Source organism: Panthera tigris, chromosome B1 (assembly GCF_018350195.1).
Source record: "Panthera tigris isolate Pti1 chromosome B1, P.tigris_Pti1_mat1.1, whole genome shotgun sequence".
NCBI lineage: Eukaryota > Metazoa > Chordata > Mammalia > Carnivora > Felidae > Panthera > Panthera tigris.
In genome coordinates this window covers 116,013,069-116,023,561 of record NC_056663.1, presented here as the reverse complement: position 1 = coordinate 116,023,561, position 10,493 = coordinate 116,013,069, and positions in this window count along the sequence as shown.

Here is a 10,493-nt window from a genome sequence, read left to right as displayed (position 1 = left end):
AGTGATCCAGGAAGCCTGTATTTTAGAAGACAGAGGCACATTCATGAGTTGGGGACAATTTATTAGATATGATTTTCAGGGCTCCAGGATGCAGAAACCTGAAAACAACTTGGGATTACAGTGCAGGTTGGTCCCAAGTTGATTTTCTGGGGTTAATTCACTAAAAAATAATAATCGAGCCCTCATTTATAATCTGGAATTCAACTTCAAAGAGCACAGATTACTAGCCTGGAGGCTCTGTTCCACTGTCTCATGCACACATTTTCCAGACCTAACCCCTTCAGATATTCTAGATTTACCTGCAGACAGTGTTTTTCAGAGGCGTTAAATTATCTAAAGCAGTCGTTCCTAACTGGGGGCAATTTTTACCCTTGGGGGACGTTTTCGTAACACCTAGAAACATTTTTGGTTGTTACAAGTTGGGGGTGCTACTTGCATCTAGTGGGTACAGGCCGGGTATGTTGTTAAACATCCTATGGAGCATAGGATGGCTCTATACAACCAAGAATTGTCTGACCTAGAATGTCAACAGGGCAAAGTTGCAAAAGCCTGATCTAAATCAACAATTCCCAATTGAGGACTTCCAAACAGCACTCCCCACAGACCCAGCAGCATCAGTTCTGGGAACACACTAAAATCACAGCTTCTCAGGCTCCAGGTCTGAACTACAGAATCAGAAACTCTGGAGGCGGAGCCCAGCAATCCGTGTTATAACAAGCTCTCCAGGTGATTCTGGTCAGTGTTGGCTTGAGATTAAACTTCCTTACTCTTTCCATTTCCACTCTCTAGAAAGAGTGATTTACATAAGACCAGTCCTCCAATGTTTCCCTACCACTACTAGCTCATTCCTTAACTCTGAACTTCAACATCACTGGTCTACAAAGATTGCTTTCAAAGGTCGCTCATCATTTTGTATATGATTCCATCATTCAGTTCACACATATTGTTACACCAGGCTCTTGGCAATGGTGACCACAGCACCCACTGCCTTGAAATCTTCTCCCTTGGCTTCCATGAGCCCCACACTCACTCCCATATTTGCAACCTATTACTGGAAAAACCCAAGGAGCCCCACATTTACCAAGTCCAACTGTATTAATTACAGTACGATATTAATCCTCCCCACACCTTCTCTCTTCTACTGAAGCCTGCTCCCCATTGCCAATCACTGTTTCTCTGAACAAAAGCAATATCTTATCAAGGTCACATTGAAAATATGCCACATTAAAAAAAAAAAAAACTTATTTCTATGTATTTGAATCACTGACAAATTTTAATAATCCTGCCTCTGAAATAGATCTTCTGCCTCCATCCCACACCAATCAAAAATGCAAAATTTGGGGGCTCTTGGGTGGCTCAGTCTTTAAGCATCTGACTTCGGCTCAGGTCATGATCTCATGGTTTGTGAGCTTGAGCCCCACTTTGGGTAAAACATGAGCCCCACTTCAGATCAAGAGCATAGGACTCTTGATCTCATGAGTTTGAGCTCCATGCTGGGTGTAGAGGTTAAAAAAATAAACTTTAAAGTTTGACTTTGGCTCTGACTTTGGCTCAGATTGTGATCCTGAAGTTCATGATTTCCAGCCTACATCAGTCTCACTGCTATCAGCGCAGAGCCTGCTTCATTCAATCCCCCACTCACTCTCTCTGCCCTTCCCTCACCAGCTCTCTCTCAAAAAAAAAAAAAAAAAAAAGCAAAATTTGAGGGGATGACTTTTTTTTTTATATTTGAAGAGAGAATGATGACTTAATTCACATGGCATTTTAAATGATGGGTCAATAGTACTCCTCCAGCGACACCTGGGTGACTCAGTCAGCTAAGCATCCGACTCTTAACTTGACTCAAGTCATGGTCTCCAGGTTCCTGAGTTCGAGCCCCACGTAGGCCTCTCTGATGACAGCATGGAGCCTGCTTGGGATTCTGTCTCCCTCTCTTTCTGTGCCTCCCCTGCTCATGTTCTCTCTTTCCAGATAAATAAATAAAATAAACATTTAAAAAAATAGTACTCCTCCCATTTTGTCCCTTTTATAGACAAGAGCCACGAATGCAGAGCAGAAGTTTTTCACCTATCTTTTTATATTGTATGTGCTTTTGTAAGCTCATTTAAATCTATTATCAAGTAACATGATTAAAACAAAACACCAAAACATACCTTGGTTTCTTTGGGGCTGAACTCACTGTCCGAGTACTCTGAAGAGGGGCCACTGGCTGAGAGCAGGAAGTTTGGGATATTTAGGGATAAATAGGGAACATCCTTTCTTACTCTTTTAAATAGAAATCAAATGCATAGCCGTGAGCTGTGCTTTTTAGCCTTGTTTTCCAAAGTATGGTCAGCAGACCAGCTGCAAAAGCTTCACCTGTGCCTTTTTAGAAGCAGAATCATGAGCCCGCCCAAAACCCAATGAAGCAAAATCCACATATAACAGGAGTCCCTAAGTGATTTGTACATGCATTAAGTTTTCTGAAGCACCGTTTAAGAGAATAAAGGTTTTCTATAGAGTTTAGATTTCACCCCCATACAAACCCCTGGAAATATATCTGCCCAGCTTGACTATGCTTTAGAGCAGTGGTTCTCAAAGTGTGGTCCTGGAGCCAGCAGCTTCAGCATAACCAGGGAACTTGTTAGAAATGCAGATTCTCAGATCCACCCCAGGTCTAGTGAATCAAATGCTAGAGGTGGGGTTTAACAGCCCTGCAGTGATTCTGACGCTGACTAATGTTTGAGAACCACTGCTTTATAGATGGCAGTTCTGGATCACAGAAATTCAGAGGTTCCCTGACTTCCCTAATGGTTTACTGAGTACCCACAGACATCAGCACTGTTGCAGGCAACATCAAATACCTAAAAAGGTTCAACATGGTTTTAGGGCTAATTCATAATTAGGAGAACCTGAGTTGATGTTATTCCACTGGTATTGTGAATCATAACATTTGGGAATACATAGAAAATTTAAAGTTTATAAGTGTTTTCCATGGTATTTAACTTAATCCTCAGTGCAAAACAAGGATATAGATATAATTGCCTCCTGCAACAGATGAGGAAACTGTGTTTGAGAAAGATTAAGCAACTTTTTTTAGGGTATATTAACAGGCTGGCTTAGTCTTTGAACCTAAAAACACCATTGTAAAGAGATCTTCCACCAGCTGTTTGAAAAGTTAACTGAAGAAGTTTCAAATGCTGCTGAAAACTCCAAAGTGTTTTGTACCTTTTGGGGAACAAATTTCAGGGTAGTGAATGACTCATAAAAAATAAGATTCACAACTTCCTCTCGAACAGTGCTACAATAGCAAATATATCGAATAGAGAGAGAAAGCAAATGAGGTCAAATGTTCACATCTGGTGAATCTAGGTGAAGGACTTACGAGTTGTTATTGCACAATTTCTGCAACTTTTCTTTAAAATAATTTTTCTTTAAAAATGACATCCCCACAGCTGCCAACATTTGTCTGTGTGGTCAAGTAGACGGACACTATACTTCTTTACCTCTCTTTGCGTATGTTTTCAGGACTTCGTCAATAGCTTTAAGTGTGAAACAACTTACCTCTGCATTGTGAGAGAGCAGGGAATAGAGGAGGAACAAGCAAGATGCATTTACATTCTTTTCCCTTTTGCAGTGAAGCTTAGTCATTTATGCTAATATTCTTTATTGGGGTCAATCATTCACCATCAAAGGGCAATTCTGAGTCATGATTTTTAATAACATGGTTGTGTTCTGTCTAATCCCAGGCAGAAGACCAGTTTCACCCAGGGATGTCCTGGGGATTTTCAGAGAATCTGGCTTTCAATGTGCTGCTTTGCCCTGGCGCTAGAATTCTCAAACACTTGCCAGTGACTATGTTTGGCTACATCTCAGATATTTCATACACTGTCCTCCTACATCCATACCACTATGCTCATGTTTCACAGCTAGTGTTTCTGAAAGCCTTTTTGATTAAATACTGGATTGGGGAACAACAACTCGAAAGATGTTATTGAGACAAGTAGGAGAACTGATTTAAATAGCAGCATCTATCAAAAATGAATGATTACACTTCCACATGCCCCAAACCCACTCATAAGGAGCCAACAACCTGCTGCACGGCTTGGGTCCTCTTGACTTCTATTCCTGTGTGGACAGCAAGGAAATTATGCTAAGAGCTAACAACTGCAGATTGTTTATGCCTGCCAAATACTTCTGCATTTGCTCTCCCACTTGGCCTCATGATGTATTTGATTCCCTCAGTTGACTGCAGTGTTCCAGTATAGGTAGTATTACTTTATAAACAAGAAATCTGAGGGTCATCGAGTAACCAAATTTCTGGAAGTTGCTTGGATAGGAGCTACCAGTGCTGTGACTCAACTCCAGGGCTGATCTTTAAAATTCTCTTATCCACTGCAGAGCCAGAGGGGCAAGTCGCAGAGACTCTGCAGGGCCATGGTGCCGGCCCAGGGGCAGTAAGAGTCTCCAGGGTCTGAGCATCCACTTAGTTGTGGTCAGAGAACTCACTGAACATTTTTTAAGATGGCCAGAATAATAAATGCTGACTGTGGAATATTGAGAAAATTCCAAAAGAAGGGAAAAAGGGAGGAAGGAGGAAGGAATGGAGAGAAGAAAGGAAGACTCCTATCTCAGCCTGGAAGTAGACATCACTGCTACTTTGTTATACAACCTCACAGATTTTCGTCTTATCTGTACCTTTGCTGTCCAAACCTATAAAGGCAAAGGCTTATAATTAACATCACTTAATGAATAGCTTTCCCTGAAGTGGAACATACTCTTACTACCTTCTGCATAGTATTCTATTGAATGGATAAACCATAAACACTGATTCTCCCGGACTTTGGACTGCCTCTGGAGACCAGCCCTCTAGGGACTCCAGAAGCCTAATTATGCTGCAGGAAATGATTCACAATCCGTTTGTAATTGCTGGCCTCTTGCCTTTCTTTCACTTGCTCCACTGAACCATGGAAACATTCCCTGGAGGCTTGGGTTGTAATGCACAAGGTTAGGTTCCCAGAAAAGCCAGACTTGAGTAGTTGGTAGTCCTTTAGAAATACATATAGGAAAGCAATCGTGTACATTTCCATCACCAACATATAGGAATCTTTCTTTATCCAAAACCATTTCATGTATAAATAACATAAGAAGGGGCACCTGGGTGGCTTAGTTGGTTGAGCATCTGACTTCCACTCAGGTCATGATCTCACAGTTTGGGAGTTCGCTGTGCTGAAGGCTCAGAGCCTGGAGCCTGCCTCGCATTCTGTGTTTCCCTCTATCTCTCTTTGTCTCTCTCTCTCTCTCAAAAATAAATAAACATTTAAAAAACAACAATAACAATATAAGAAAAAGGGCAACAAATTTTGCTGCTCCCTCCCAGTTGCTCTGGGGGTGCCTGAAGGGGAATTAGCAGTGGACGTTAACAGGAGTCCTAGAATTGGGGGGACTGCAGTTCATCTCAGTGGGTTGTTTTTCTAAGTTTTTGGTAATTAAAACATTATCACAGTGGGGCTAAAGTCAAAGTTTAGATGCCGTCGTGGATAACTCAGCTTTGTTCTGGAAGCTTACCACAGAAGACAAAATGCCTATGAGCCATATAGGAGGTGGGCAATCTGGTAAATTTGTGGCCAGACCAATGTCAATGTTGGAAAAATAACTTGCAATTTTATCCCCAAATAACCGTGCAGTCCTTCTGATGCACAAAACATGGTGTATTATTTTCTACTTTGGGTTTGCTTTAAAATGGCACTTTATTCCAACTGCTACTTAAAACTGCTAAATGTTAGTGACAGTTGTGTTGCTTAGAATTAAAGGCTGAGAGAATGCCTCATAAATATCACAAATGTCCAGGGACTTCTGGGTAAACACAAAAACATCTTGCCTTATTGTGCTTGGAAAGGGGTCCATGTTTAGCCTGGACAGTGTTCATTAAATAAAAGAGGGCTTTTCAACAGACGTTAACATCATTTGGGAGGTAGTTTGGTCCCTTCTCGAAGGGCTACTTTAGTGAGCAGTCCTGTGTAGAGTGGATACTTGGGTTAGTTCCACACCCCTGGCTCCCTGCACCCTTGGCTTTCCAAGCACAGGGTCCGCCCCAGCCCCCCTCCAACACTCTTGTGTCCCCGGATTCTCCCTTAGCAGTTTCAACTCCAGGCTCCTTCCCTAGAGCACAGTCAGGCCATCCTTCCCAGTAGGCTTGAGGTAGCATGAAACACGGAGACCTATTAGCCATCCTAGAGCTAGAGGTTGTACTTGGGTTTCCCAACAATGCTCAAAACAGTGCTCGTCCCAACCTTTAACACTGTTTGTGATTCATGGTGATCCCAGTTAGTTCCCCCGACTCTGCCTCGCATTACATACAGTTTGATCTTCTCCAAGCAGAGTAGCTTTACAAATCAAAGGTCCTGGTTCTTCTTTGGAAATTGAATGCAGTCAAGCTTTGTAACATATCTCCCCTCAGGTCAGGAGAGAAGTCTGGCTATATGTCTGGTTATTTTCCCCCAGGGAAAGTGAGATTAGGGGCTCTCTGGGCCTCTGCCCTTGCTCTCCCTGTCATGGGTGGCTCTTCAGAGCTGTTTCAGCTGTACCGGATTGCTGCAAAGGGTCTCTTGCTCTTGCAGTGCCAGTAACGTGGAGAGGTCATGCTCCAGAGGCAGAAAACAAAATATGGTGAAGAAAAGTTGCTTTAAGTAATATCTTCTCTATTTAGTTTCATTTCCTCACATCATATTTAGCTGCTAACAAAGAAGAAAAGTAATAGCCTTTGAACCTCTCTGTTTTTCGAACTCTGTTCTTTGTTTCAAGGAATAAGATGTACCATCTGTTTCTACATTTGCATTACGGTTAATTTTTCAAGGTGTCTTTTTGGTCTAATAAGAACTATGTGGAAAGTGGACTTTCTCTATGACATTGCCAGGCTTGCTGAGAACATATAGTAGGGTCTATTGTGTGGTCTTTCAGGGTGTATAGAGCTCTGTGTCTCCAAGGTGGGCATTGTCACAAGAGTCTGAAGACCTTCCAGTGCCTAGCCTTCTCACAGTCTATGCAATGAATAGGTCTCAGTCTTTTTTTAAATGTTTATTTATTTATTTTGAGAGAGGAGAAAGAGAGTGCACACACGTGCATGTGTGTGAATAGTGGAGGCTCAGAGAGAGAGAGGGAGAGAGAGAGAATCCCAAGCAAGCTCGGTGCTGTCAGCTCAATCCCACAAACCTTGAGATCGTTATCTGAGCCTATTATCAAGAGTTGGATGCTTAAACGATGGAGCTACCCAGAGGCCCCAGGTCCCAGTTTGAGTTAGATACTTGGGCATCACTGTAACTGTAACTGCTCATTTGACTTTTTCATGGACATCCTTAAAGATATCCTCTGACACCAATGACTGACAGTTATTCCACTGTACAAAATAGATTCTATCAGGGTTTTTTTGTTGCCATCTAACAACATTTCCACAAACTTGGCAGCTTAAAAGAACTCACATTTTTTATCTCAGTTTCTGTGTTAAGAATGTAGGCATGGAGTAACTGCATTCTCTGCTATAAGGTCTTACAAGGTGGCAATCAAGGGGTCAGCCAGGGTTGTGTTCTCATCCAAGACTCAACTGTGGAAGGATCTACTTCCAATCTCATTTAGTTGTTGGCAGAATTCAATTCCTTGAATCTGCCTCATTTTCTTGCTGGCTGAACGCTGCCCTCAACTCTTTGAGGCATCCTATGGTTCCTTGGGGCAGGGGGCTCCCCCAGATGACTGCTTGCTTCCTCAAAGCCATCAAAGGACAGGGAGACCCCAGCAATGTGGGTACTAAAATCTTATGCAATGTAAAAAAAGAGAAAGAATATAAAAATAAATAAATTTGTATGCAATGTAATCATGTATGTGTAATCCAGTGGTCCACTTGAACCCATCTACTTAGTAACGCACAAAGAATATCCTGAGCCCTGCCCTTTTAATATGCTTAAATGTACTTTGTGTCTGCAGTACTTGAGGAGAATCAAAAACCTTGAATTCTTCCTCTCTTTCCTCTAACATTATAAGAAAGTCGCTCTGCATACAACACATTCACAAAGTGCTGTGCTAATTCTGGGAGGAAAACTTTGCAAAGTGTTTCCACTTTGATGTGCTAGATTTTACTTTATATTCAAAAGCAAATGTCTTTCTATTCACATGTTTATGAGATCACTGCGGAACTGAGCTGCCATAAATTTCTCCTTTAATGGATCACACTTGTATGCAAAGAATACCAAGTTATTTTTATAAAAATCTTAAGTATCTAGGTATTTTTAAAAACAGTATTAATGGGCCATTCTGTCAAGTGTGCATTGCTATTCTTACCAGGTCTGTATCTTTTCAAGTTGGTTCCAACTTGATTAATCCAAGAAGATTAGCCAGCTGTCCTAAACAAGTTCTTTTTAGCTCCAAAGTTTGTGTGGCCTTATTAGAACAGCTCTGGGGAGGCCTGTGAGCACACACTGTTAAATACTGGCTCGATTCCCACTCTCCTGTTCTCCTACTATACAAAATCTGTGATTTCCTTGGGCATGAAGGAAATCCTCTCATTGGTGGGAGTGGTTGGCAGCTCCTGATATGAGATCACTGGCTATTTTGCACAAGGTGTATGATTTCCCTTTGACCTGACAATGCCACTTCAAACTCCCAGCGTTTTCAAAGGAAATGAAAAGTGCCATATGGAAAAAAATGGTTAATCTGGTTATTTTAGCAATTTTAAAATCCCAAACTAATTGAATAATGAAAATACGATCTTAGTTTATATTCTAAGAGGCTCTTAACTGTTTTAACAAAAAGCATCATTCATTAAAAAAACATTCCAGTCTCGGGGCGCCTGGGTGGCTCAGTCGGTTAAGTGGCCGACTTTGGCTCAGGTCATGATCTCGGGGTCCGTGAGTTCGAGCCCCGCATCGGGCTCTGTGCTGACAGCTCAGAGCCTGGAGCCTGTTTCAGATTCTGTGTCTCCCTCTCTCTGACCCTCCCCCGTTCATGCTCTCTCTCTGTCTCAAAAATAAATAAACGTTAAAAAAAATTAAAAAATAAATATTCCAGTCTCAACAAAATTCATGAAAGGTATAGTTTTGAGGACACAATTTGTTTCTTGAGAGTGTCAACCATTCTTCCCCTTTCCTCCTTGCTCTGTGACCTTAGTGCATTTAGGTCACGGTGTACAATGTTCAGTAATCTAAAAACTGTCTACAAGGTAGCAGATGTTTGGATCTTTGACTTATTTTCTGGGATGTTACATATTCCTAATATTTTCCTTCATATCTTCTTCTATTCTTTCCTCTATTCTTTTTTTTTTTTTTGTCCTTGTCACTTTCATTTGCCTCCAGAGCCTTCCATTTCACTGCCTGTCCATGCAACTCTTGGGCATGTGTAGGGACATAGGGGGTGATGGTGATTGCTGTTCCCCCTTCCCTGGGTTCCAACCAGCCACCAATTTAGGAACTTCTGTGCTCTTTGAAGTAGAAAGGAAGTCACTACATTTTCTCTTCTTTCTTCTCCCTTCCCTCTGTCTGGTGTCAGGTCAGACTTCCAGTCCACAATTGCCTTTTGGAGGACATTAATAGGGCTCCTCTTTTTGCCTCCTTCATGTCTTTCTCCATCTTGTAAGCCCCTCAGAGGAGACCTTGTCCCTGGGAAGGGAAGACTGATGCAGTCCTGTCATGTCCAGCTGCTCTGGCTAGGAACATCTCTTGGCTAAATGAGGAGGGAGTCATTTGGGTTGCAGGTCCAAGCTGTCTTCTCAATTCTTACTTTTGCAGTGAAACAACTGGTGTTTTGGTCTCTGATGACTGGATCTTTTTAGTTTATTCCTCATCTAGAGGAGAGAGGGATGCTATGAATTAATGTCCTCAACTACCAATAAAGTGCTATCAACCTGGCTCTGCCCTCTCCTTTAGCTCATAGGGAGAGAGCCTGGAGGGAAGGGAATGGGAGTTTTTTGGGCAGCAGAGCTTGTGAACAACTTCACAGGGCATGGGCAGGAAGGCAGACAAAAAGCCGGATGTCCTGTGAAATGAGGGCACTTGGGATCTGGGCCACCAAGCCAAGTTTAGCTCTTCCTGATTCCAGCCAGATCACAGGAGGTGAGACAAAGTTTCAGTGGAGACTCTGGGCAGGAAGCCAGGCTTGACAAACCTGCTAAAAACATGCCTGGCAAGTGCCCCGGGCACAGCTCAGGAGACCCAAAAGATGGACACCCTCAGTGAGTCATGCTGACAGAAAAGGGTGGCCGGTCATGGCCTCTGAGGGGAGCAGTGCTGACTCAGTGTCTGTATGGTCATTTCCAGCCTATTTGGGGCAGGAGGAGCAGTATGTCCCCACATTGCTATCCTCAAATGAAGAATCATGACTTTGACCGACTCAGACTTCATAAGGTGACCATATTTCTATATTGGACCTCACAGATCCCATTACAAAGAAGGGGAGACCCTATAGACCAGGAACGTGGTACGGCCAATGGCATGATGTAGACGACTATCCACATAGAATCTGAAATGTCC